This window comes from Anopheles coustani, chromosome 2, assembly GCF_943734705.1.
Source record: "Anopheles coustani chromosome 2, idAnoCousDA_361_x.2, whole genome shotgun sequence".
Taxonomy (NCBI): domain Eukaryota; kingdom Metazoa; phylum Arthropoda; class Insecta; order Diptera; family Culicidae; genus Anopheles; species Anopheles coustani.
This window is the reverse complement of record NC_071289.1, coordinates 93,156,792-93,184,526: the sequence shown is the minus strand read 5'-3', so window position 1 is coordinate 93,184,526 and position 27,735 is coordinate 93,156,792. Positions and strand designations below refer to the sequence as shown.

The window sequence follows — 27,735 nt, the reverse complement described above, 5'->3', positions numbered from 1 at the left end:
ATCATCGCATTACTCCATTTGGGATTAATGTTGTCCACCTTCCCCCCGCTTTGGCTATAAAATTTGAACTGAAATAAATTGTTATCGATACCCGAAAACGACGAGGCGGTGCACCGGTTGATGTGGTTGAAACTAAAACTCAATTTTGCACCAAACGATGGGCCGGGTTCGGTGAGAGGGAGGGGGGCACAAATAAATCCAAGCCGGAAATCACGGCCAAAAACCAGAGCGACATGAGGAGACACATAAACGGTTCGCCACAAATTGAGAGCCTCAATACACTGCCACGGCAAATGATTGAGCCCCTCCGCGGCCTCGACCAGAAAATCGTGGGAGCAGGAAAAAAGTAAATAAATCGTACAACGTACCACCACCACGACGACGATAGTAAATCATTCGGAATTCATCCGCGTCGGCCAAAAGGATGGACGGCGGGGGCAGGATGTCTCATAAATAAACACTGTACAAGCTATCAAATTCAAATCAATAACGAGCCCATTGCGCCGTTCCGGGCACAGTTTGGAGTTCCTCTGCAATTCCCCCTCCCAACCGGCACCACACTTCGCCTTTCCCCTTCGACTAGTCAATCGTTTTTGCGTTTCAAAATACAATCCAAACGTCGGGCTTCCCACCACTAGCGCGCCGCCATCCATCAGCACATTCCACATTCGCTTCCGGAGCTTCCCGTTTTATGGCAAATAGATTGTTGACTCCGTCCTTTGCGGGCTCCCAAAAACTACATCGGAATTCGCGTTCGATTTAGAATTGTCGTTTAACGTCGAAAAAGTAAATAAAAAACGAAACACAACCCTGAAGAAATGGCATTCCCAAACCCGCTAGTATTTCTGTTAAAACCCTAACGTTTGGAACCCGTGGAGGCATTTCCTTGTCGCAAGCAGTCAAAAGCGGTGCGGGTTTGGGACGGGAAGAAAATGGAGTTAAAGTTTATTGTTTTTGATTTTCATTCGGCCACAAATTTGGCCGCCGTCCTCGGTGAAACGTCATTACTGGGCGGAATCGGTACTCGACGAGCTTTCGGTTTCGGGTTCATGAAGTTTCATTCCACACGTGAGGAACTCGTCGGCCAACCCCCACTCTTCCCCGGAAAGAGGCACGTTGGGTTTTCCACGCTTTTATAGGCAAATGATACCTCAATTCGCTTGTTTGTCCTTGTCGGGACGGAAAATGAGGACCTCGGCAATCGTTGGCCCCACACACAACAAACGCTGTCATTACGACGAAAATGCAACGAAATCGGGCTCGGCTTGTTATCGGCCACGGAAGAGTAATGTGTGCTTTCTAGCAGGAGGACCTTTGATTTGATTTACCACGAGGTTGGGCAATAAATTTGCAACCACTCGCTTTGACCACCGCCGCCATTACAAACAGTAACCCTTGGGTGCGCAAGGTTTGCAGTTACCAACCGTTGAAAACTTGAAAAGGGCAGTTTTTCAAAAGTCATGTTCTTTAAAAATATTATTTTAAATACCGTACATGAGGGATTAAATGCTGTTCACAATATTGTAAATCAAATATCCTCCAAAGGACCTTGGATTCGGTAGCGCAACACCATCTCTGAACATCAGAACGACATGATTTGTCGTTCCGCCGGCCAACACAACGCAATAATTTGGCAGGATGATGTGATTTGAATAATTTCGCCGAAATTATGAGTTTCTGGCGTGTGGCGTGTGCCTTTCCGGTGCACACCATCAAAATACGGCCCCACACAGAAGCGACACAAACGACGATGCTGGCCCGTCGCCAACCGTTGACCCCTTTGGCGTCCCCCCAGAGGAATGCAGGTCGGTTGTTATCCTGGATAATATTTTCCCAAACCGATGATAATAGGTGCAGCCGGGGTCTCATCGAGCATAATCTGTGTTGTTTTCGGGTTCGGGATAATAATTCTCCGTGCGAGATAGAATTCGATAAGGGAAAGCATTTTGTTTCTAATTGCTTTCCACATGGTTATCGGTGAACGCACAAATCATCCAGCGAAATGTAATTGTTGTGTACAATTATATTCAGGCTTCTAACATTTGGTTTGTTGGTAACAAAAATAAAGCCACAAAACAAACAACGGAAGCCAGCAAAGGAAACCTCTCCACACCGGTTAAGGTAGATAAAACAACGATAAGTTTTCTCGTCTTTTCCGGCCCAAAAAAGAGCGAGCGCGCGTCAAGTGGCTCGGGCAAATGTTTGCTCAAATTGGTACTAGCGGGTCATTATGGCCATTAATTCAATGTGAACAAATATATTGGCCCCCGCGCTCCAGAAGGGGGCCAGGTGGTTAAACGGCTGACGTACACGACACACCCGAACCGGTAATCCATTTTCGGAGCAAAAACAATGATTACATCAAGTGCTCACTGAAGCGGTGAGAAAATAAATAAATACATCAGAGCTCCATCGGCGGGCCATGGTGAAGAATTAATGGACACTAACGGCCCACGGATTGCGATCGGAAAAAGGGAAACCCGATAATTGTATCTATTAAATCAAAGTGGTAACATAACGAATTATCCTGCAGTTTGTACGACTGTTTGTGACCTAATAGATTGTTTTCTTCCATACAAAAAACACCGTTTCTACACTCGTTTACCTTTTGCGAAAGAAGTATTATCAAATTGATGGTAGCTCAGGCAAGTCTAGAATCGGCTTTAGCTTGAAAGGCAGGAAAGCACCTAACCAGTCCAAGAAACTAATAATTTAGATTTTATGCAAGTGAGCCAAAGTGATCCGATCTTAAAATATGTTCTATTCCCTTTGGTCAATATGATGGAACAGCCACAAACGATAAGTGAACAAGTCAAACCGACCCAACAGAGACCAGCTGCATGTTGATAGTGCTAATGATGAATAGTTAATTTGATGGCATTCCATTTACGCCTCTGCGCCCTGCGTTAAAATCCTCCCTGTTTGAGCTCATTATGAGTACAAATTACTCCACTTTCGAGAAGCCGACTCACTTTGAACCGCATCGGAATGCGTGCAGCAGAGTTCTGCAATCTCCAACTTATTCTGGGTCATATTCTTTAGGCTTGCTTGGAGATGAAACGTTTTTGTTTCGCAAGAGTGGCCGCAGTAAACCGACGGTAGATTTTGCCAGGTCCTTTAGAAGCTTCACGCCATGTTTGATTCGCATGTTTTTGATTCCACGATGAGCAACCACAACAAACGCCACCGCATTTCAATAAGTTCAACCAATTTTACCGCAGAACTTCAGATATTTCTTGTTGCTAGCACACGGCTTCCTCTTCTCGTAACATCTTGAAGGGACCTTCGCTGACATTTATGACGTTTATTTCACGGTCTACTTGATCAGTATAGCTGCATCATTTTATTTCTTCTCGTTCAAGCGAGGGGAAACATACACACACACCATTCTCTTATCTTGCCATTCTTTGCATGCGAGAACGATTTGGGGAGGGATTTTTTTGATTTCCTTTTTCTCAACAAATAGCAACAAACGGAAACCGGATTGTTCTATCAGAAGAAGCGCTGTCTTATCAGCTGCGCCATTGATTATTCTGCTTAAATGAAGATTTGAACAAACAAAGTAAAACGATTCCCTCTCCTCGGGGGCAATGATGAACCCCCGATGCTTGTTTATAATTAATTTACTTGCTAAGTGATGATATGTTATCAACCGAAAGGCTGGTACGCCGTGTTCATGGTGCTAAATGTTTGTCTTCCGACCGAAACGAAAACCCAACGTACCAGTTGTGTGTGTTCTAGGTACGCAAAATTCCACCACGCTGCTCATCCGTCCATCTTCGCACCTAGGAAGGGAAAATAACAAGCTTGCATAATCGGTAAACTCATAACGGCAGCGTTAGGTACGAAAAAAGGTCAATAAAAGCACATCGGTGTGTGGTCCCACATAAATCGCTACCATCTGCTGCCGGGAGCCGGCTGCTTTGATTAAGGATGGTTTTTAATACACGTCCCAAGCGGGGGGGCAAGACAAGTGGTTGGGGGATGCCAGAGAGAGGGTTTTGTTTTCTTGAAAACGTAAAATTAATAATGAACCGAACCCGGCTAAAACACCTTGCCGACTCCCGCAAGCAAATGTGCCGCAGTGCATCAAAACACTCGGGAAAAATGCAGGAAAAATGATTCACCTTCGCAAACATGGGTGGTGCACGGGTGAAGTATTTTAATTTTCCTAACAATTTCGCTCAAGCCGACCACGCCAAGGTGCCTCGAAAATCCGAGACGATGCGCCTAACGCGGATGGATGCCGGAGCTGTTGGACCGTAACGGGTTCGTAACGCCTCAACGCGCCATCAGGATGACACGAGTAACGGGGAATGGCGTTCGCTTGACTCAAGGAAACGGTTGCAAAATGAGCGATGAGGTGTTGCGCAGAATTTGTCTCACACAAAAGATGATAGCGAAAGGATTTTAGACATTCTGTACTGTTTTAGAGCGTAGACTCTTTGTTCGGTCTCGGAAGGAAGCTTACCACAACAGCATCACAAACTCGAAAGACGGGAAGCATCACGGCATCACACACCTTGCTGACAGCTTTGTGCACCTTCTTTACCTAAACAGCTCGGAAGCAACAACTTAGCTCCTTCCAACACACACACAGCACACGGCGGTATTGTGGCACCAATTTCTCCGGCATAAAATACCTTCCGTGAAGGCGAGACAGAGCACCACAACCATTATTACGCTTCACACCATCGTCTTAAGCAGTAGCGTAATTTATTCAAATTTTTAAGCACTCAAACTTTTCCCTTCCGTATGTTCCATCCCCTGCAAGCGCCGAAGCTGGAGCGTTTTACATCTGGTTCTGGGGCGGAACTCCCCCCCACCCCCATCAGGCGAAGTTGCATCGTTGCTTCGTTTCGTTGCTCAACTTATATCGTCCGGTTTCGGCATGACGCCATGTGGAAGCAAATATACACTGTACCCATAAAGTCAGTACACAGCAGGCTAAACCAGCTACAAAGGCCATTTACTTTGTAAGGAACCAATGTTTCAAAAAAGTAAAAATGTGGGATTGTTTCTGACATTATCCTCTTCATGTTGATGTAATTTGGCCGCGATACGACTTTGGGTTTCCGAGATATGGTCAAAATAGTGTCACAACACCCTAAACACGCACCAAAAAAGTGAGTACACAGCAGAATGTTTCATCATGTTTCGTATTGTAGTTTGCTTTTGCGTGGTATTTAGGTGGTTGTTTGAAGTTTTATGACATAAAATGAGAACGTTTTAATCAATTCATCAATGGTTGATAACAAATTCACTTCTTGTTTGGCCCAAAATGGCCAGAAACGGGCCTCCTTTGCAGAAGAGGTCCGATATCATCCGATTACATAAAAATGAAGGAAAACGGTACAATAAAGTTGCTATTTTATTGAACTGGAACATAAATACAGTAGTAAGAGTGGTTTAGCGATGTAAAATGGTTAGCCTTCTTGAAAATTTATCGAGAATCGATCATTTTACCGTCATACTGAATCGGATGATGCGCATGATTGAGACGATTGTGGGTGCTGAGCGCAATATAAGTGGCCAAAACAGTGTTAACAATAGTGTATGAGATCTATGCTGACATACTGATCAATTTGGCTTTTATAATTTGCCGATTCCCTACCCCTCTTGCACCCATACAGCCCCATACTATGACGCCTTCACCTTGGTATTTAGCGTATAGCGGGATTCAGTTCTACCGTGGGTTTTCTCCACACTTTTGTTCCACCATCCCTTTGAAAAATAGTAAATTTACTCTTGATCTTTACATGCATTGTTCTGAGAACCCGAGGGAATCGTTTATTTAGTTTTTTTGGGCACCCTCATCACTGCTGGGGATGTACTCCTCCATTGCGAGACTTCTTACATTGATTGTATGCTTTTAAGTTAAATGTCTGCATGATTTTTGAATAGATTCAACACTGATTGATAGGCCATACCTCTAATGAAATATTGTCCACCAGTTTGGCCACTTGTTTTGGGCCCAGCAGCCACAATCGTCTCAATCATGCGCTTCATCCGATTCAGTATGACGGTAAAATGATCGATTCTCGATAAATTTTCAAGAAGGCTAACCATTTTACATCGCTAAACCACTCTTACTACTGTATTTATGTTCCAGTTCAATAAAATAGCAACTTTATTGTACCGTTTTCCTTCATTTTTATGTAATCGGATGATATCGGACCTCTTCTGCAAAGGAGGCCCGTTTCTGGCCATTTTGGGCCAAACAAGAAGTGAATTTGTTATCAACCATTGATGAATTGATTAAAACGTTCTCATTTTATGTCATAAAACTTCAAACAACCACCTAAATACCACGCAAAAGCAAACTACAATACGAAACATGATGAAACATTCTGCTGTGTACTCACTTTTTTGGTGCGTGTTTAGGGTGTTGTGACACTATTTTGACCATATCTCGGAAACCCAAAGTCGTATCGCGGCCAAATTACATCAACATGAAGAGGATAATGTCAGAAACAATCCCACATTTTTACTTTTTTGAAACATTGGTTCCTTACAAAGTAAATGGCCTTTGTAGCTGGTTTAGCCTGCTGTGTACTGACTTTATGGGTACAGTGTAGATAAAAACCAGTGGGGAGGGGGGAGCTGTTGGGAGGCGGAATAATTATGCATGCGGTCCGGAGTATTGTGTCATTGCTATCACGCATGTGGTATTTATGGGAAGGATGGCAGCATCCAACGAAAAACCATGTGCCACTTTAATGAAACTAACTTTTGGCTGTCGACAAGGGAAGGTTCTTAAGGAGGAAATAAGCAAACAATATCGAAGAAAGGGAACTTTCAACTATGATCGGTAACATCTTGGAGCGTCAAGAACCAAGTGATAACGAATACATTGAAAGTGCTATGCATAAACTTGTTATAGGAAACACGTGAAACGATCATGGTATTAATGAATTAACTGTAGGGATTGAGCCGAGATAAGAGAGAAATTAAATAATTGATCGAAACAAACAAATGAATGAGTGAAATTATTCGCAAGCTAGATGGCTATGACAATTTGGAACTATAGCCTACTTGAACGGAGATAGATCTGCGTTTGGATCAAAGGAAGAAAAAGTATATATATTGAAACGAGAACAAACGAAGAGCAGTCTTGTGGTAGAAGTTGAATTGAGCGGATGAGATTTAGAAAGAAAAGAAGCAATAATAATATTGTCGAATTAGGAGTTTAAAATAAAAATATAGAAATGTTTCGTGGAGATCACGACATCTGTAAAAACTAACGATCAAGTTGAAATCAAATGACCAAGAGCCTATCAAACCAACGGATTGGCTAAATCAGCCGGAAAGCTGATGTAAAGTGTTGACGTTGACTACAAGACAATTGTTTAACCTCGCCCGATCAGCCTTTCTCAAAGGGCGCCCATCATCCCGGTAGATAGTGTTGTGTGTGCACACACCAATTAGGTGCACAATGGATGGTGCCCATCAACGTCACAACAAGCCATTAAAAAAGGCGCACCGAGAACGCATTAACACGCTCATCAAACTCACACTCGCCCAAGAGTCCCGCCGCGGGGTCGATTGATTGGTTTTGAAGGTTTCGTAAACATAATCATCGGGGGGCGATAACGCCCGCGATAGGACGCAGAGGCAGCTCGGGGTTTGTTTTGGTTTTCCCCGTATCGGACACACCGAAAGAAAAGGCTGTGCTTTGTGACTTCCTTCCCAGCTCCGCGCTCCAGATTATGTCGTGCTTGGCCCTTCGTCTTTCTATATTTCTCTCGGTGCGATGGCGTGTGGCGGTGCCCTTTGAAGTTTGTCTCCGACGTTATCTTGCTTTTCTTGGCTCGTTTAAGGTTCACGGTTGTATGCACGCCGGTGGTTGTCGTACTTTTATTGTCCCAGTTGAATTCCCTCGGCTGGAACGCTCCGCTTCTTCGCATGTGCAGAGAGGCACACTCCGGTAATCTTTCGCCAAACAAAACGGTCACTTTGAATCAGCCGACGTGGTTATTGCCTAGTAGTTGCTACATATAATCCATCCGGCGGGCTTTTCAAACATCTTCCCGCCTGTGCTCGGTCTCGGAACAAAAAGCCAACGCCACACTTAAGACTGGCCAGAGGCAAATTAGTTTCAATTAGCTCAGGGGGTTTTTATTTGAATATTTTATCGCGCAATGTGCATCGCGTGCGACACCAACTTTGGCTTTGTTGTTTGAACGATGGTTCACCAGATGCAGAAGTGTTGCAATGCCACCACAAACAAAACTCCTTTCGTTTGCTCTGCCAGTAGTTTATTGAGGAAAATCCCTTAAACCGACCAACGAATGAGATGATTAATTCTTTCTGAAGAAGGCCCTTTCCTTTGGTATAGTCGGATTTAACGATCTACCCCCGAATGAATCGGGTAAATTAACAGCTTTTTTTTATGACCGATTTATGAGCGATCCGAAATCTTCACACGTCAGTTAATGGCAGGTTCCACTTCAAAGTTCAAGAAGCCCCATAAACCGGTAGCACGTCAATAAACTTAAACCGTGGCCTGATGATGTGGTACCACTACCGTCATTAAAGCACCATCATATGAAAGGAAAAAAAATAAAACAGCAAACCAGTTAAGATAACGATAGTCCCAGCGGGAGACACTCCGCGTATTCGCACATACGAACGGAACGACGACCGAGGAGGAGGCAAAGGACCATGACAACGAGACGAGGTTAATTATGGACATCAATAAAGTGTGGCTTTTATCAGCGATTGGGACACGGACGAGGATCGTTTCGCTTGTTCTTTTCGCTCCCGGGAGACAGCTTAGGCGAGGTACCAGCCTCGGGACGGATTGATGGAACGTACGATGCACGAAACGTGGACCTCCCAGCTTAGAACCGAGTGAGGACGCTTTCAATTAGATTCACAACTTGTTTTCGGGATTTTCTTATCAGCGATCGAAGCATTTTTTTTCTTTTTTTTTTGTCACACATGAATACCCTTATTAGACGAGGACTTTATCTGTCATATTTTCTCAGAAGTTTTCTGCCAAACGCGTTTGACAGATACATTCCTTCTTCAAAATCGGAATCGGGCACAACCGGTTCCGATTTTCTTTCGACTGGGAATTTTTATGTCAAAGTTTTTGCTTTGTTTGCACTTTCAATATATTTATTTACTTTTTGCTCTGTTGATTGCAACAGATTTTGTCCATTACTCTAGAATCAACAATACGCTAAATTCAAACATGAAAACGATCAAATAACTGCAAAACCCATTTTGTGGAACTTTGCGATATTGGACGAGCGGACATCATTTTTATGTCAAACGTCCTGCCAAAGCCTACTTTGACAGGAAAAGTCTGGGCAAAGATGACAGATAAAATACTCGTCTAATAAGGGCAAAATGGCGAATTTATGTGTTCTAAGGATTTGTCCGTAAAATTGCAGAACATCGAAGAACAAACGATTCGGATTAAACATTTTCTTTTAGTTTTATTTGCCTCTGACACGTATGAAAACAAATTCATACATTAAACATACAAACAATGCAAATTAAATACCTTTGAAAATAGATTCAAAAGAATTTTGTTGAGATCGTTTCTCTTGTTTGCATTAGAAACATTTACGCCAGTTCAAGCTAAGTACTAACATTTCTCTTTGCATTTTTTCCATTTTAACCAAAACAACTTTCAGAAATTTCTACCACCATTCGTCTCAGTGCACTAAAAATCACATCATGCATTTTTCATCCGGATTAAGTGTGTCTGGAAAACCTCAACCTTCGGCGCGACAAGAAAAAACTATCTGATTTTTCGCTCGCTTCGTTCGTAGTAGGAAAATGCTGAAGACCTTAAATCACGCGACTGCAAACATAGTGAACAAAACGCACGTGGACCAGCGAAAACCCACAAACAACCGAAGCATTCTGCAACGGCGGAAAGCTATCATTTGCTGGAAGAAATAAAACTCCCGGCTGGCCACCTTTTGCCTTTTTTTTGCCATCAGTGGGGCACAGTGGGCAAATGTGTGGCGCACGTCGTGTGGCGGAACGTGATGATGTTGTGCACCGACACACACACACACACACACCGACACACAGGGCCGTCGAGCGGAAGTCGATGTTTGATGAAAGAACTTCTTGCTGTGAGTGTGGCCAGCCATTGCCATTCAAAGCATCCCTATCCTGCGCGGCCAAGGATACCATGGCTCCTGGAGGGTAAAGGACGGGGGAAAAAGAACGAACGGAATCACCATCACGAGCAAGCGACGGATTGAAGCGAAGAAGTTGCACCACCGAAACCAGATTTCAATGATAAAGGATGAGTTTGAAGGAGGACGGCGAGCGAGAAGAGGAGGAAATTAGAAAAGAGAAAGAGAGAGAGCAAGGCTAGGAGGGGGAGGCAAAACTGGAGGTCGGCCCTGTTCGGAATGGGTAAGCAGAATCACCCTGAACCGCAAGGAAAAGTCAAAGTCGCCGGGTGGTGGCTGCATGCGATCGGAATTTCGTCAGCGGAAAAACGAAACTCAAAGGAAAGGAGCGAAGGAAGGGAAGGGAAGGATGTCAGCCGGACGGGGGAATAAAGCGGAGGAAAAGTGCAATAAAACGCAAATGTTACCTTTAATATAGAAAATATTCCCGCCACGGAGGAGGGCGAAGACGAAAAAACCGACGCTGTTGGAGAAGTGAGACAACAACGACGCGAGAAAGGCACGAGGAGGAGATAGCTTAGGATGCGGCTCTGCCTTTCGATGAGTGATTTTCCATCCAGCATAGTGCAGCCAAAATATAGAATAAGGAAAATGTATGATCGTGCTTGGATCAACGATTTCTGATGTGTCCGAAGGACCAACTTATGCTCTAATAAATTTGTAAAAGAGATAAATATTTCCAATCAGTGGTTGGGAGTAGATGAATCACACATGTGGAGACAAACTCCTAGGTCATTCGTTATCAGATACATGTTATCTGAATGCCTCTGTCATGAATGTCGTCCAGAACTGGGCTTATGTGATGGAATTGCCCGTCAATTATGCCAATCCGTTCCCTCAATCTCCCGAAAGGCTTACTGAGCACCTTTACTCAGGCACTCACCCAAGCCATAGTGAAAGTATGACCAAAAAAGTAAGCATCTTTCTGCCTTCGGTAGACTTTCTGGTTTGAATTACCTCGTTCGTTCACGTGTAGCTTTTCCCCTCGCTAGAACCACGAAATGTTCTTGCCTCCATCAGCGTGCGTTCGTGGCACGCAATCGTCCTTCGTGCCAAGGCGACCGGCAGAGAAAAGAAAGGCGAAAATTGACTTCAACGAAAAAAAAACCCACCGAAACGCAATCCCAAAGCTGCACGATTTTCTCGTCACACGCAAAAATATAATCTCATTATTCGACCCCCCCCCCCTAACGAAATGGTCACCTTTTGGCATTGGTTTGGGGCTTTCGGGCTACCAACGGGGAGCGCATGGGGGAGGGAGAGAAAAAAAACAACACCAAACTAACTGGTGCCTTACTCCGTGTGGACGATCTCATCCATAAAATTGGGGAAACTACCCGAGCCGGGGGGGGTCCGGGGAAGCGGGGAAGGGGGGCGCAGGGCGAGCAAATCGGAATATTCAATTATTTATAAAGATTCAGATTATCCAATTAGGGACAAAGCTGGTTCGCCATAGCCCCCGGCTAAGCTAGGAGTTGTACTCATTGCGGCTAGAATGTGTGGACCAAACACCGGAGGTAATCGGAAGGATATCTGTGAGGCGAAAAGCTAGTGTTAGGTCTGAGGCATGTTAGTCAAAGCTCGAAAGCATGATTTGGTTTAATTAAATTGAACTTGAGCTGGACGTATTCGAATAAAATATTGGATAAATTTAAAGGCGCCCATGTTCTCCAAATTCTTCAAGTTCTTATACACAATAGCCTACTCATTTGGAACTCTTATAATTTCCACAAAAATTATATCTAACGACAACCTTCTCTGTGTGTCAATTAGATTATTTGTTAATTTTTTGTTAAGCAACAACATCGTCTACAACAAACAACAAAGAATTACTAGGACTAAAAGAACTTCAAACAGGATGCAACTCCTCGTCCAGATGAGTGCCTCACTTTCTAAAACCTGGCACCAGCGGGGATGCTTATCGAGCCCGATAGAAAGATTACCGATCGAGGACCGGGTTCTACAGCTCGCCCACCACTTCTAATACCGGTAATCACACTGCCCCACCACCGCACTTTCCAAAGCATTCCAAAAAGGGGTCGTCGTTCTGGGGGAACGAGTAAATTGAATGACTACAAATGAAATGAAGCCCAAATCCCTGAAAGAACGTTCGTCTCCAACACTCTGCTCCCCCGAGGTACCTCTCCCCCGGGCCCGACGTCGACGCCCCCTGTGTTAATGCCCAACGCAATTTCCACCCAAAGTCCCAAAATTCGTTTTGACGTTAGAGACCATATTCGCCATATTCACCAACGAAAGAGACACGTCGACACGTCGGAAGGAGGAAGATCTGAGGAGTTGGGTTCGTTGATGTCTCTCGATGAAAGGACGACACCAAATAGGCCGGGGTTTTGTGGACCGGGGGAGTTTATGGAGAGAGTTCTGATAATCTCTAGCCCTTCCCCCGAGCCTCCCTCCCTCAACCATTCAATCCGTTTCTCCCAGGCAGCCCTGAGGCGGAGATTTTGATGACGTTCGGTTCATAACTAAATAGGAGGATCGCATTTTATCGATGCCGTACCACAGAGCAGCAGCACCCCCGGAGGCCCCGAATGCCCATTACATGCTTTTTACCCTTTGCCATTCCTCTCTTCCACACACCTTCCCCACTCAGGATATTGTCCCATACAAAAGAGCCGGACTTTGACCAAAGGAACGCAGCTTTTCGGGGGGATGATACAGCAATTCACGTAGTTTTAGAAATTTTTTCCCTCTTCTTTTTTCAAATTTAGGCCGGGATCAATTGATTGGGAAAGTTTTTCCGGCCTAGGCCAGCCGTAAATCCGAAAGTCGCAGGGGGTCAATTGTGTGGATGGGGGATCGCTAGGCAAGTGACAATTTTGCATGCAAATTAGATGGTTGGTCCAGCTTGCCAAACTAATACGAAACAAAAGTTCTAGGCATCGAAAGTTCATACTTTTAATAACAAAAATAGAATAATTACAACACACGTTATGAGGGCTTATAAGGAAAAGATGAAAATCACAACATGAAACTCCTTTACGATTGGTGAAAGTGACTTTTCATGTCTCGCTTGCTCGGCTGTGCTGTGGCACATGTTTTACATTAAAATTGGCTTAATTGACGCTACCGCAACAATCTCGAACAAGGTTTGCTTTTAGTCTAAAGTGTTGTTCCTCCTGGGAAATGTTAGCGAAGGTAAAGGGAAACCTCCGATGAACCTTTCATGTGCCTCAAATAGAAGCAGAATCATGTTTAACGAAATTTTTGGCAATTGTCTCAGGTATCTGTTGTGATCTCCACGAAACATTTCTCTATATATATATATTTGAAATACCAAATTCGACTATTTTTCCTCTCTTAGCTTATTTTATTTATACAATCTCCATCCACTCTTGTCAAAATCAATTACAAGACTGAATGGTTCAAACCTCCCCAATTTTTCAATGTCTACTTTGTTCCATCTTTTTCAATATGCAGATCCATCTCGGTTCAGTAGTAGGCCATCGATCTTCCAATTTTCGTTGCCAACTATCTAGCGAATGATTTCATTTTTAATTTTTAGTTGCCTCACATTCGAAATTCCTTCGTTTATTATTTTGATCAATTCGTTCATTATTATTATTATTCTATATATTCATCTAGCTCGGCACAATCCCTACAGTATCCTTAATTTAATGTTTAAAAAAGTTGTAGGTAAAAAATCCTTGGGAAAAACAATCCATGCTCCACGAAAGCAAAAAATAAACCCTTCTAGCAGACGATATTTTCCGATTACAACCAGAATGTAATGCGCGTTGTGCACAATAAAGAAAAACGTCGGACGGCCCGAGAGGCCATGCTATGATTTATGTGCCAATAATCCACCAATTGACATCGGAATCACCCTGTTGGAGGCTGGTCGCTTGCCGAGAAAGAAAATACCCCGGGACGAGTCATAGTTGGACCTTTTTTCCCCCGCGTTTGCCATGACCCTCCCGAAGACACGCCCGAAGGGTCATTAAGCTGCGAACGGACGACGGGGGAGAAAAACACATTCTGCCATGTCGTACACAATTATGCTGCGGATGTACAGAAGAATGGATTTTTAGGGAACAAAAAAAAAAGAAGGAATAAACACATACAAATGTAGTGCGGAGACTAAAACTGACGGCAAATGAACAGAGGCCGGGTTCGTCGTTGGGTTGGGGGTTTGACGACAAGGGCAGCACCATCGCAAATCGTGCGTCCTTGAAGGAGGCAAAACCGGGGCCCAAGATGGTCACTATTTAATGGGAAAATAAGGGCGCCGGTGGTACTACCACTGCGAGACAATGCTTACACCGAACCAACCAACAAGCGCGATAGGAATGTGAGTTATTTCCGCCGATCGCACCGAAGGAAAAACGATATATGAAAAGGGGCACAGGGGGGACGGAAACTTCATCCAGGCAAATGGAAAAGAATTTGCTTGAGTGCAGAAAAGGCCAAACGAAAAAGGAAAAACTGGCGCACAAAAAGGCAGCACCCTCTTGCGGATAAGACAGTGCAGGGTGGGAGGGCGGGTGGGGGGAAGAAAGTTATACAAGTGCCAGTAAATCATATTTTTGTGTAAAAATCACATTAAAACCACATGCTGTTGCTGATTCGGCCCCGGAGTTGGACCCCCCACCCCCTTTCTGGCACATCCCTTCATTCATCTGGCATCACAGCATCGTTCATATATTAGTGTTTGTACGGTCGTTTTTATTGCTTTTGCCCTCGCGCACCCTCCGGCCACTTTCCCCCGAACCCTTCTAAGGCACCCGGGAGAGGCCACGTTCTTCTTCTCGGCGTGACGCGCGCCCACAAAAACAAAAAGAAGAGTGCGCGGGGCGAAAAACTTTGCGCCGGGCAAAACGGATTCGCCTCCATGCGGTGACGCCAAGAGTGAAATGTGCAGGTTTTTGCCTCCTTATGTCTTCCACTTTTTGTGTGTGTTTTACCGGTTTCTTCCCAAACGGATTAAGAGCCAAGCGTGGATTCGTGCGAGGAGTTTACCGGAACATCAACGCTGAAGTGGCTGAAAAGGAGGAACATTAACAAAAAATAAAAAAAAAACACACCAACAACTCAGAAATTCAGATCAACTTCGACCGGAGAGGGTAAAAGTGTCATCCGGAAAATCGTTTGAATAGTTAAGGAACGACCCGCACAACAGCGTTCGGTGATAGACTTCGGGGCGGACCGCAAAACTCCAGCTTTTTTCGGTGATCCTTCGATAACACGATTGTGTTTTCTCTTTCCTTCTTTTGCGAACATGAAAAGCGTTTGAAACAATGTTGTTCAAGTGAAACGTATGTTACCATTATTTACGATCGTACGTGTGCGCTTATCTCTCGTGACAAAGTTTGTTTAGTTTTAACAAACACACCCAAAACCACAAAGCAGGCGGGTGAACTGAAATCTGAAATGTTAAAAACTTTTACTAACATCTACACCACTTATGAAAAAAAAACACAGAAGCACAAATGCCAACGCCGAACTCAGCATTTCCCTCGGCACAATCGTAGTCACCATTGCTACCAAAAATCTCATCTAATTGAAATGAAGTCGTAACGAAGTCAATTCACGCGTTCCATCCTTTCCATTATTTTGTCGCCCCCCAATGGCGAAAGGACGGTGAAATAAAGGAAAAAGGTTGCGAAAAATGTCGCCCCACCAAGGAACGGAAAAAAGGGTTTTTGCTGGTCAAACGAACTTGGCCCAGACGTAAACTGTTCTCCTCTGTGATTGTTCCTTTGACCCGAGCTTGGTTTGAGAGAATTGGCTTAGTAATCTGATGAAAAATAGTGAAGCGTTTGAAGCGCGTCGACTAACTCCAACGCCTTTTAATTATTGCTGAAGGAAAAGGCCGTACTGGTTCTTGTGGGAAAACGGGTTGACTTTTCGGGGGAACGAGACACGCTACGTACCAAGAATATTCTTATTCGGCACGTAAAGCAAAGCTACGGGACCAAAATTAGATCCAGATTTTTACGATCACTGAATTTCATCACGTTCAATTATTTTTGCTTCCGTTTTTTTTCTGGTTGTGAAAATACTAAAGAGAAGGTTATTGCAAAAAATTAAACAATTATCATCCCCTTGTCGTAGGTTCTGTTTGGCAGGAAGGACGTAACTAAACTGTGGGAAGCAACAGAATTCAAAGAAATTCCGCTGAGAGTTTGAAATTAACTTGAAACTGTGTGCGAAAAGTTTCACCCTCGAGTGAGAAAGTTCAAACGGTCCTTCTTCTGACTTACCGCTCAATTAAATTTGACAAATTTACTGGCAAATCCGGTGGCGGGCAGCGGTTGGGAAAAGGTCCTGGAAAAACAAACAGAACGAAGAATGTAACAGTTAATTGGAGAGGTATAAAAGGCAAACGGAGTGGAGAGCTCTCCACTCATGTGCTCATTAAATCGTAACAAACGGTGTTCGGAGGGTTGGGTCAGCTTTCAACAAGCAAAGGAAAAGCAGTTCCGGCGCGTTTGGTTTATGAATAATGACATTTTATTTGCCCATTTGTACATCATAACTAACGCGAACGCGCGCGCATAAATATCGTTGGGTACGACAAAACATAAAAAGTGGCAGCGCGCCCGTTGACATTGAATCTCGTTTTTCATTTCCTTTTTATGACTTTCCTTCGCTTCTTAATATAGCCGCCGGGAAGATGAACTGTCAAAACGATATTGTTCCACGAACGTGGTCGACGCCGCGTGCGAATGCGAAGGATATTTCATCGTAAAAATAAAAGAAAACCAATATCTCGTGGCTCACGAACGGCGGTATGGCGGCGGACGGGTATCCGATGGTACTAGGGATTGTAAGGTTTTCCCTTTCCACCCTTTAGAACTCGATAGAAGCGAGTGAAATTCGTGACGCCATGACGTGCATTTTTAATCGACTCCATCGAAAACCAACCAACAACAACCGAACGGAAAGAACTCCAAAACATACTCACGAGTGACAACAAAACGTCACCATTTTTATTTCGACTTCGGTCTTTCCATGACTATTGTGCATTGTTTTGTGTCCGGGGAGTTGGTCATTGTGATTGGTTTCGTTGAATTGTTCTAAATTGAACCCTTATACAGGGTTTCGATTCATACAATGGAATGTTACAATAGGTAGAGAGAACATTTTTAAAGCATAGGGGATATTTTCAACCGGTTGAGAGAACTTTGCAATCATATAGGGGAATGTGTCAGACAGCTAATGGAATAGTGCAAACCAAGCGGGGAGCTTTGCGATCGGTTAGGGGAGCAAGTTGTCAACCTCACAAAAGTCTTCGTTTATTGTAGTTTGTTTGTTTCCTTTGATCCCCTGTACGTTCACACAAGAAAAGTAAATTGATTACTGTGTATTTTTACTCGTCCATTAATTTCATTAAAAGTTGTGTCTTCGATTTCTACATCAACTAGTTTACACTCGTACACTCGAGAACCTCACGTAGAATGTTACACATTGACTTGTCACTTTGCGTTTACCGCAGCGGATCGATTGTTTGACAGAACCGTTGGTAACAAATCGAAAAAAAAGCTGAAAAATCGAAGAATATTGTTGTATTTTAGTAGAAAACAATTTATACGATTTTCAAATATTTAATTATTCAAAGTTATATCATTCCTTGGCATAAAAACGATGAGTTTTGTGAAGTTAGCAGCTCGTCCCCCGAACCAGCTTCAAAGCTCTCCGGTGGATTTGCACGATTCCCCTAGCTGTCTAACACATTCCCCTATACGATTGCAAAGTTCTCTCAACTGATTGAAAATATCCCCTATGCTTTTGAACTGTTCTCTCTACCTATTGTAACATTCCATTATACGGATCGAACCCCAGTATTAACATTCGACATAAATCGTGGTCTCTCACTATTTGAATGATCCAACGATTGCTTTGATTTTAGATGATCCTCCAACTTACATTTCATAGCCAAATTTATCTTCTTGCAAATTTATATTTACGTAACCTTCGATTTGAATACTCAGTGGCATTCAAGGGTTAAGTGTTAAATGCAGCGCATTGCGTGCCAAGTAAAGAAATCGCTCGCGAATAATAAAAAAAAAACTTGCGAAGTGATGATCTTGGAGTTGCGGGAGATCCCTTCGTGAATCGTCATCATAATCGGACGCGTCCTGGGATTTTAGAACTGCTTCTTCAGGGTTTCGTCTAGAATTCTCCTCTTAGAAGAATGCTTCTTGCGGTGCATTCGGTATCACACCATCGGCTCTTCCAAATCCAAAGCCTTTCCCTCTGGCTTGCTTCCTTCGCCCCAAGGCATCGTGGAACGTACGTCCGATTCGTGCGTTAGAACGGTTCTCGCCCCTGTTGGCGCTGAAACGGTTTTCGAAAAACTATTAACGGTAGTAAACATTCCGGACACGTTTTACATGGATTTCGTTCCCCCCCCCCCCCACCCCTCCACGACCGATCTCATCATCTCGTCGTACTTCTCCCGGAGTCAAACATTTCAGCAATCGCGGGGACGTCGGTCACAAATCTCCCTCTCTCTCTCTCTCTCTCTCGTTCAACTGAGTCAAAACGCACGTTATCCTCCAACATCACGAGGCCGTCGGATCGGAGGTCCGTCCGCTTGCTTTCTCTTCTGCGATATCAGCTCGAATCGTCTACTCCCTCCTGATGTCCTGCCCCCACTTGTACCCGTCCCTTGGTCCCCATTCCTTCCGAAAAAAACAAACGGACGATACGGCGTGCGAGATATGGAAAAAGCTAAATTACGCCCCGGGCAAAGTCATGCCCTTCCATTAGCGCGCAGGATGCGTATAATCCGTTATTTACACTGGCGACATAATTCTCGATACCCTCCTCCTCGTGCGTGAAAGTCGGCATGCGCCTGCCGAACATCGGGAGCATTGGACCGTGGGGGATGATAATTTGACGAAATGAGACACCGTCCGCCAAAGCGTTGGTCCAGTCCTCCGTCGTCACCGATGACTTTTCTCGACACGCTCGACAACGAGGCGTTCGCTTGACTTGAAGCGTGTTTGGACGTGTCGGACGAGTCATCTGAGGCTGTAACATCGGTGTGTATCAATCTAGAGACGATGGCAAATTATTGGGAATTTCCTTTCAACCAATTTAGAGTAATTAAAACTAAAGGTCTTGATACTTCTGTCCTCTCTGTGGATGAACATTTTGTACGACGCAATTAGACAACCAAATGACGATGTCTCGATTCTATCCTCGGACATTCGTGTATTCCTTACTACAAACCTCATGATTTATTTTCAGCATACTCCCTCGAAGGGACCTGTTGCTGCTACGAGCCTTATTATCACCACTCCACAAATAACAGTTCCCTTCTCATGTCGGCTTCGCTCATGTGCTCCACCGGTTTCGTGATCGTTAGCGATTATCGACCGGCAAACGATATTTGCTGGCCGGTTTAAACAAATCATTAACTCGGCGCTTTCCGCGTGGGTTTCTATTCGAAAATACCTTCGACCGCTGACCATCAATAGACCGAACTCATTATCATAGGCCCAGGTAGGAAAAAGCAAGCCAACCACCAGTGGTGAAGTGAGTTCTCAGGCCTCCTTCTCATTGGTGTTGGACCAAACCCACTCGGTGATGGATGTTTAACAACACATTAAACAAGGCGCTAACAGTCAGTGTCAATCACACACTGGGTACGCAAACTCCTTTTTGGAGATGGAGGTCTTCGGCATAGCAGAGGGTTGGCTTCCAAAAATGTTGTGTTGAGTAAGACATTCTTCAGCAATCGAAAATAGGCAACACACAGGTGAAGCCGAACCCTCTGCCATCCTCGGAAGCCATTTAGCGATGCCTATTTCCAACGTGCACATGTCACAAGCTGTTGATATTTTTAGAGAAGCTTCTCGTAATCCTTCCTAATTTTTCGTCGTGTCCAGTTTCGGACAACCGGGGTTGTTGTTTGCCGTTGCATTTAGCGCCACCTCTTCCGATGCTGTTGTACTGCTACTGGTTTTGAGCCTTTGGTTTGGAGGTTTCACCTAACAATTATTCGGCCTAAGAGATCGGAAACCTGTTCTGAAGAGGGAATTTTTGAATCATACTAGCTCATTTGCCCGGTTACACGGGCTGCACTACGTATTTTTTAAGTGACCGACTTCAAAACACAATTTCGACATGAACAATATTTTGGTTAATCCAAGTATCCTTACACTTTCCCAAATCAAGCTGGTTGCTATAGCAATCAATGCTATGTAATGGGAACAGCTGTTCGATACTTTTCGTCAACAGTAAATACGCTTACATCCGTGCGTATTAAAAGTAAAGTAAAAACATCCGTGGCAAGTTAGTGACTTCAAATAAAGAACAAAGAGCATCAAGACCGATCATGAAGACGCTAATTCTGTTCTTCTGTTGCAGGATTGTTGGTTTGACTAGTTTTTCCCATTCCAGCAGCAGGTTACTGGTTCCATAGCACACTTGCATACAACTTGATATTGTACAACTTAAAGCCTTACAAGTTGTAAGCGCACTTTGCTAAATTTTATATGTTGTAGATAAGATAGATATAGACAGTTGGGACCTAATATTTTAATATTCAATTGAAATAAAGCTAGTGTTTCTTAAAGAAAAACGAGATTTGGTTGGATTATACATTTTCACCATGACGAACCTCGGATACAGAGACTCCAAAGTTGAACAACAACATTTGCATTTACATAAAATCCACCGTTGAATAAGCTTATTTGAGCGGGAAAGTTTCTGGCCTTGTAAGGTCACGTAGATTCCCAAAAAAAGAAACCAAAAGGAAGCCAAAGCCAAAGCTTAAAAATGCTGAAATTTTCCCAATAACGCGAAACATGGGATCTCTCGAAGCGCGGGACGAAGTGTCTAGCTTAGCCAATTTAAATTACCCAAACAAAAAGAAGGAGGAAAGCAAAGAAGAAATAGTTTGCATAGCCAAAGAAAAAGCTCTTATCTTGGAAAGAAAGCTGAAAGTGCTGAGATTTTTGTGAGAATTCTTTTTCACGTTGGGTAAAAATGGGTTCCGAGAAAAGAACTGAGAACGGAGGGTTTTTTTCGTGCTGTCGCCTTTTTAAAGATTCCGAAAGTGATCAACATTTTGGCGCCGGATAAATATCGCATGGTTTGGAGTGGGGTTGTGGTGTCTGAAAAATGTTGTCAAAACTGAAGTAGCAAAAACGACGCCAAGTTTCTAGAATTTTTCTAGAAGGGATGGAGAAAAAGTGTGTATGTGAGTTTCGACAACGAAAAACATCCGAAATATTCATACAAAACTCCGGTTGTTTCGAGCATCATTTAATGTTTCGTTCACTTTCTTCCTTTTTCCACTGGGTGTCAATTTAGCTTTCGGAACGCATTGTCGCGTTTGTTTGCCTTGCGCCTTTCTCTTGGAGGTTCCCCATCGGTTGAATGCGTTCATTTTCACAATTCATAAATTCTCCGCAACAAACAACACACAACGTAACCCCCCGCAAAATCAACCCGAAACCAAAACGAAACTGTGTGAATGTCCTTTTCCATTTCGATCCCGCTCCGACGCTTGGTTGTCGATTTTCTCTCCCCTCCCCCCAATACCACCACCATGTTGTCCTTTTCCTTCCGTTCTGTTGCCGCTTTTATCGGGCGTGAAGAACCAATTCCCCCCGGCTCGCAAACCTCGCCGCCGCCGCAGCTTCAGGAAGGCAACATTTTCCGCTTCCAAACAACACGCTCCGGGTCTTGGTTTCGTCTTTTGCATGAAAATGAACACACCGAAGGAGGAGGAGGACCGAAGAGGCGAGGAAAACAACAAGGCGAGACATCTGATGCTCGGAGACTGCAAGAATTAGGAAAATAAGATGAAACATTGTATACAAACACCCCGAAATAGTGCGTCGAGCAGAAAAACTGGGCGAGAACCATGATAACAACAAGCGCCAGCGGAAACTCACAGAAGGAGCAGGAAAAGGCTGTGGATGCCGGGGGGAGGGGAGAGTTGTTTTCTGGCGAGGCATCGCATAATGGCCAATCGGAGAGATACAGCGCGGAGTCGGGCAGGAGAAAATGATGCCGATGGGAAAAGATCGGTCCCAAAGTTTTCCCAGTTTTCCTTGCGTTCCCCCTTTCTGCTGCCAAAAGGATCTTTGGGGATGTGTAGGAAAAACCCCCAGACGTCCCCTCTCGCTTCCCCTAACCTCGAGATACCGGGGGAGAGCGTGAAATGACACCGGAGAGAAGCACGAAAGAAAAGCGCTGGCGAAGAAAACGGCGGACAACGATGATGCTTTGGTCGTGGTGGAACTTTCGGTTCGGTGCAGAAGAAAATTCAAATTCAAATCGTTCGTAAATAATTAAATAGGAACCACCGCTGCTCGGCGAGCGGACAACAGAGCGTGTCGATGGAAACCGCTTTCCCCGAGATCGCTTTTCTTCTTCGCTCCTCCTTCGCGTTGCCTTCTGTCCCCGATAGAGTGTTGTCTATATCTGGCTGCTGGTGGCTACAAAACGGGAACGTTCACTCATCTGGTTTTGCCCAAAGATTGTGTTCCAAGATCCCTGGCCGATACGAGAAGCATCGGAAAAATTACGGAGGCATTGCAAAAGTAAAGAAACGAGCTCGAAGTCCAAACGAAGGGAAAGGCTTTAGAAATCAACTAGAACATCCTACGAAGTGGAGGGTTTTTGAGGTTGTGCAGTGGAAAAGAGGGGGAATTTCAAGTATGCAGATGTCGCTGTCAAAATTCTACCCCTCTCTTGCTTTCAGGCTATCGAGAAGGGGTCTCATTTCTTAAGACTTTTCCGGTTGTTTTAAAAACAACTCGGTTTATTCTAGAAATCTAGTCTAAAGCGAAAACAGCTATTCGTTTGATGCCAATTAGGACATTTAAGCGTAAGGAAAAGAAGAAAAGGTATAAAATAAATAATATCTTAGTGTGCTGAAATAAAATACCACAAAAAGAACCTGCCAATATTAGAAGCACAAACATGAGATGGTTTCATTGAAGTTTTCCACCACTTTGGTGCGAGAGACTACCCGATGCCAATTGGAATGTCAACGCGACGGGCTTCCAGAGTGTCGTCCGAGAACCGAAGGACAGTGGAGCATGTCGTCGGGTAAAGGCTTGCACTTATTTCCCCCTCCCTCCCTCACAAGAAGGCTGTCCAAACATTCACACTTTCGACGAGCTGGCACCGTAAACGAAACTTCCGACATTTCCAAAAGACATGATCAAAGAATGTTTGTTTATTCGCCTCTTTCTCCAAGCTCCATTCTTTTACGCTTCATCTTTTCATTTCCCTTGGCGTGTGTGCTGTTTTCATAGGCGAAAAGGGAATGCAAAGCCCCGCAGGTTGGGAAGGAGGAAGAAGCTTCCGAAACTCTCCGGGGATCTATTTTCCAGTTCTAGCAGCTTTTTTTCTTTCTTCCACTCGCTTCGTTCTTCCAAATGAAGCCAAAGGCAACAATACGCACACACACACACACACACACGCATACAATGTCCCCACCCTGGGCGGGGGGCTACTGGAGGCCGCAATAATATTTGGTTTCAATCCGTATCGGACGCAACCGCAACGCAAAGAAATGCGTATCTTGCAAAATACGGTGTTTTTCCTTTTGCTTTCCCTAGAAGCTTTCGGCATGCCCGCCCGGAAAAAGAAAACAACCCGGCGAACGAAAATAGCTCGAGCTTTTCCGCGCGCCAAACCGAAAATTTCAACGACTTCCGGTCGCCCGGAGTTTTCTCAATGCGACAAACCGTCGATCGCGAAGACAACCCTCCGTCGACAAAAGTCGGAAAATTTGGTGGTGGTGAAAAAATTTCCGTTTTCATCACAACACTTTTCACTCGGTCTCCCTTGGTGCCCTTTTCCACCTTTTTTCCATCCCAACCAGCCATGGGAGGTGTTATCGCGACGCGTCGAAGTGGAAAAATTGTCCCGGAAAAGCTGCAGCGCGCGCGCTGTTCTAGTTTGCAGTTTTTGGTGGGAAAAAGCGGTGTTTATTGCCTAGGTTATAGCACAAGAAAACCTATTTCCGGACCTATTTTTTCATTCTGACGCGTTGCAAAATTTATGTTTCAATCCAAGTAGGTAGAAAGAAGAAAAAACAAAGCACTCTTGGACGAAAAGAAAAACAACATTTTGGCTCCTCAAAAGTCGGTCACTGCTCTGCGTTTCTTAAATAAATCCCATTAAATTATCGTACTTTTGCACATCATCACGTCAGGATGCGCTTTCCCTAGCGCTTTCGCGGGCCATTTAAAACATTATCACAGCTCGAAAGCCTTCGCGTCTGCAATCTACTCTCAACCCTAATGACATCCGTCCCGACTACCCTCCCTCCCCCGCTTGGTGCGGCCTTCACCTTTTCGGATGATTAACCGAAGGCGAGGACACATCGAGGGGCATCTCTGATGATCGCCATAGGAGGAGGAAAGGGGAACGACTTCCGGCCGATTGCGCGAAGGTCGCCGGCAATGTCTCAGCGGGTTTTGAAAGAATCCCATTAAGCGAACGAGAACGATTCTCCTTTTGGGAGTATCTTTTCTTTCGCACCAGTTTCTATAGTTACACATTGTTAAGTAGAACATTTTATAAAACGCAGTCCGTGTTTTAAAAATTAAAGCATACTTTGTCCGTGAAACTTTATCATAAAAATTCGGGCTAAAAGAGAGCCTCCAAAACGCCATAGGATGGTCACAAATTACTGATAAACACGTACACTTAATGCACTCACCGGCGAGCCATTAAATAATGATCGCTTCTTCATCACTTTTGGGACATCGGGAGGCAACTTTCTCGTCTACTGGAGCCGCCGACAGTAGGCAAAGGAAAAGTTTCGCTAATCCCAGCTGGGAGTCCTTTCCGAGACGACGCGAACGACGGGGTATCTGCAGAATCGCTCCTGGTGGGTGCAATGTGGTGCAGTAGTGTGTGTGTAGCCTGACCGAGTAAGCTCTCCTCAGGATCATTTTCCGGTTGGTGTTGAAGTGCTTTTCACTTCTTTCCAAGCCGGTGAGAAGGTGTGTTCGATCAGGAAGCTTTCGTCATTAAAAGCGACTGATATTTAATTTAAGCAAGAATTTACAAATTAGAAGGATTCCATTACTTTCTTCCAACATTACAGGGGTCACAGGCATTACACGGTTTGAAACAAGTTTCAATTGAATTTTGCAATTAATTCCAAACAACATTGCGAACGAAAATTATGCCCATCGTTGGAGAGTTGGAAAAAGAGAATAATTAAAACAAACCCATTCCAAAACCTTGCTCAAACTCGAGTCGGTGTTCTGAGGAGTACCAACGGCTTGGTATTAGGTATTACAATCACCCTTCCTCTCTTCGCCATCCCTCTATGTGTCCTGCGTAACAAGACACAGCTTTCCGGAATCTCCTTGAGCTCCGATGATGATTTTGCATTTCCCGAGGGCTGAAAGAATAAAATGGAATTAATTTTTGTCAAAACACAACGCCTTCACGAGTGTTTTGAAAAAAAAAAAACAATGGTCCCGGCTTCCGTCGTGTCTTTGTTTACGGGAAAACCGGAGAAACCCCCGTGGAACAGAATGGGGAAATTTTCCAAAGCGAATGGGCGGTTTTAATTCGCCGGCCCGAGGAAAGTGAATTGGGGAGGCCGAAGGAAAACCGTGTATCGATGGAATGGAAATTTCGACATCACGACGCTTGCTCACTACAACTTTCGGATGAGCTTCGGGAGGGAAGCAAAAGGGGGGCCCTCCAAGACAGCGGGTAAGTTTTCTTTGTTGTGCTCAAATTCTTCTTGATTGTTTAGAGAAAAACTAATGAAAATCCAATGTTAGGCCGGAGCTTAGCTTGGAGTTGGTTTACATTTCCGTCCCCGTCCCCCTCCGAAAGCGAAGGTATTGAATGTTGTCACGGAAAAGGGCTGACGTACCCCGGAGCTCGAAATCCCTACAGTCTGAAGGCACAGAAGCCGCCTTGGAGGATTAAAATAGTCTCCGGGTTTTTCAAAAAGGGAAAAGCCTTTTACCCCAGCCTGGTGCGTTCGTGCGTCCACTCTCAGCTAATTGTCAATTTTGTCGCCAACGTTTTCGAAAGGCCCCCCAACCCCCCGCCCATTTCCTCCACATTTTTACCAATTTTATCAATTCTCCCTTCGAAAAGGGAAAAACCCCAGGCCGAGTTTACTTTCGATTAACATGTTGTAAAACCTTCGGGAGGGAAATTGATGTCGGGGAGGTGGGGGAGGGAAAACAACACCAAACCTTCCATCGGACCTGCTTTGCATGCCGATACAAGCCGAAGCCCGATGAAGCGGGTGATCCTTGCTGTGGAAAACCACCCTCGAGCACTAATCGTCCATCGGAAGAAGAGAAAAAAAAACACCGGGCCGCAAAGGCTCGATGGTGCTTGAGCACTAATGGGGAAATTTATGACCTCTCAGCACGCCCCCTCCAGCGCAGGGGGTTTCGATTGGTAGGAGGTGAGGTAAAGGAAGCTTTCGTTGGAGGGGTTGTTGGATATCCAATCAACCGAAGCTGACCGTTACTGCCTCGTGGGCATCGGGAACTTCAAACCGTGTCAAACAAAGAGTATAAAAAAGCAAACTAAACTAAAGAGAATGATTTTCTTTTCTGTTATGATTTGGAAGTTCTTTAACTCAACTTGTTTACTTCAATCTTTGTGTTGTCAATATCTCTAGAGTTCCTAACAGGGGAAAATAGATCTTTAACTATCCATAAATTTTCTAACTATTTTGATCATCAATTACAAGTTTCTTAATTTCATTATAAACAACCTCCACGTATAGATACCAATCCAAGTACTGTGTTTATCTATCTACTATTTAAACATTTGGTCAGATGCTACACAATGTAGACTTGTGGTTAGTATAACAGTTTCTTTTCCTTTCATTTAGTTTATTTACCTCAGTATAATTCTTGTGTTGTAAATATCTATCGAGTTTCATTCCAGGAATCATTGTGTTTTCCTTAGAACTTGACAATTAAATCATTAATCAAGACAAGTACTTGTTTGTTTAGTTTATTTTAAAACTCAATATAAAACGCATTGTGATTTTATTTCTTGTGTTGTTTTTACCTATCTATTATTCAAGTAATAATACTGATGCTATCCAACGGAGCACATTATGCACGTCCAAAATAAAAAAAGAGTTATGTCAACTGTGTTTAAAAGGGTTTCGAAAGTAAATAACACGCAAACCATGCCGACGTTTGGTCACCAAAGAATGAAGAAGCTGGTGATATTTTTTTTTTATCCAACTTTGTTGTGTAGAAAAACCAATGGATTATTTTGAAGCAATTTTCCAAGATTCGATCAACGATTTGACGGAAAATAAAAACTAAATAATACAAACATCGTGTGTTTCCAGCAAACATCCCGGCGGTTTGGGGGTGGAGTTGCTACGTTTGCCATACATTTGCATAACAACGGCACGCATATCAGCCCGATAAACGGCTCGGCCTCCTTCCCCTCTCTCCCCCCTCCCCCCCTTGGATCCAGCGATCCTTTTTTCCACCCGCCTCATACATTTTCCCTCCTCGATGGAGTATGGAAATGGACTTTAATCTACGAACTACGACGCTACCGACCGGCGACTGATACGGCTCGTGATACTTGTGTGTGTGTATGTGTGTGGTTATGA

At 44.1% G+C, this 27,735-nt stretch overlaps 1 protein-coding gene across 1 annotated transcript in view; it reads right to left on the bottom strand.

Annotated features, from left to right (window-relative positions):
• Positions 1-27,735, bottom strand: part of LOC131266657 (homeobox protein unc-62-like) — a 56,558-nt gene that overhangs the window by 5,821 nt on the left and 23,002 nt on the right. The window contains exon 3 of the mRNA XM_058269257.1: positions 16,388-16,451. The gene's annotated coding sequence lies outside the window, so the exon portion shown is untranslated. The remainder of the gene's footprint in view (positions 1-16,387; positions 16,452-27,735) is intronic.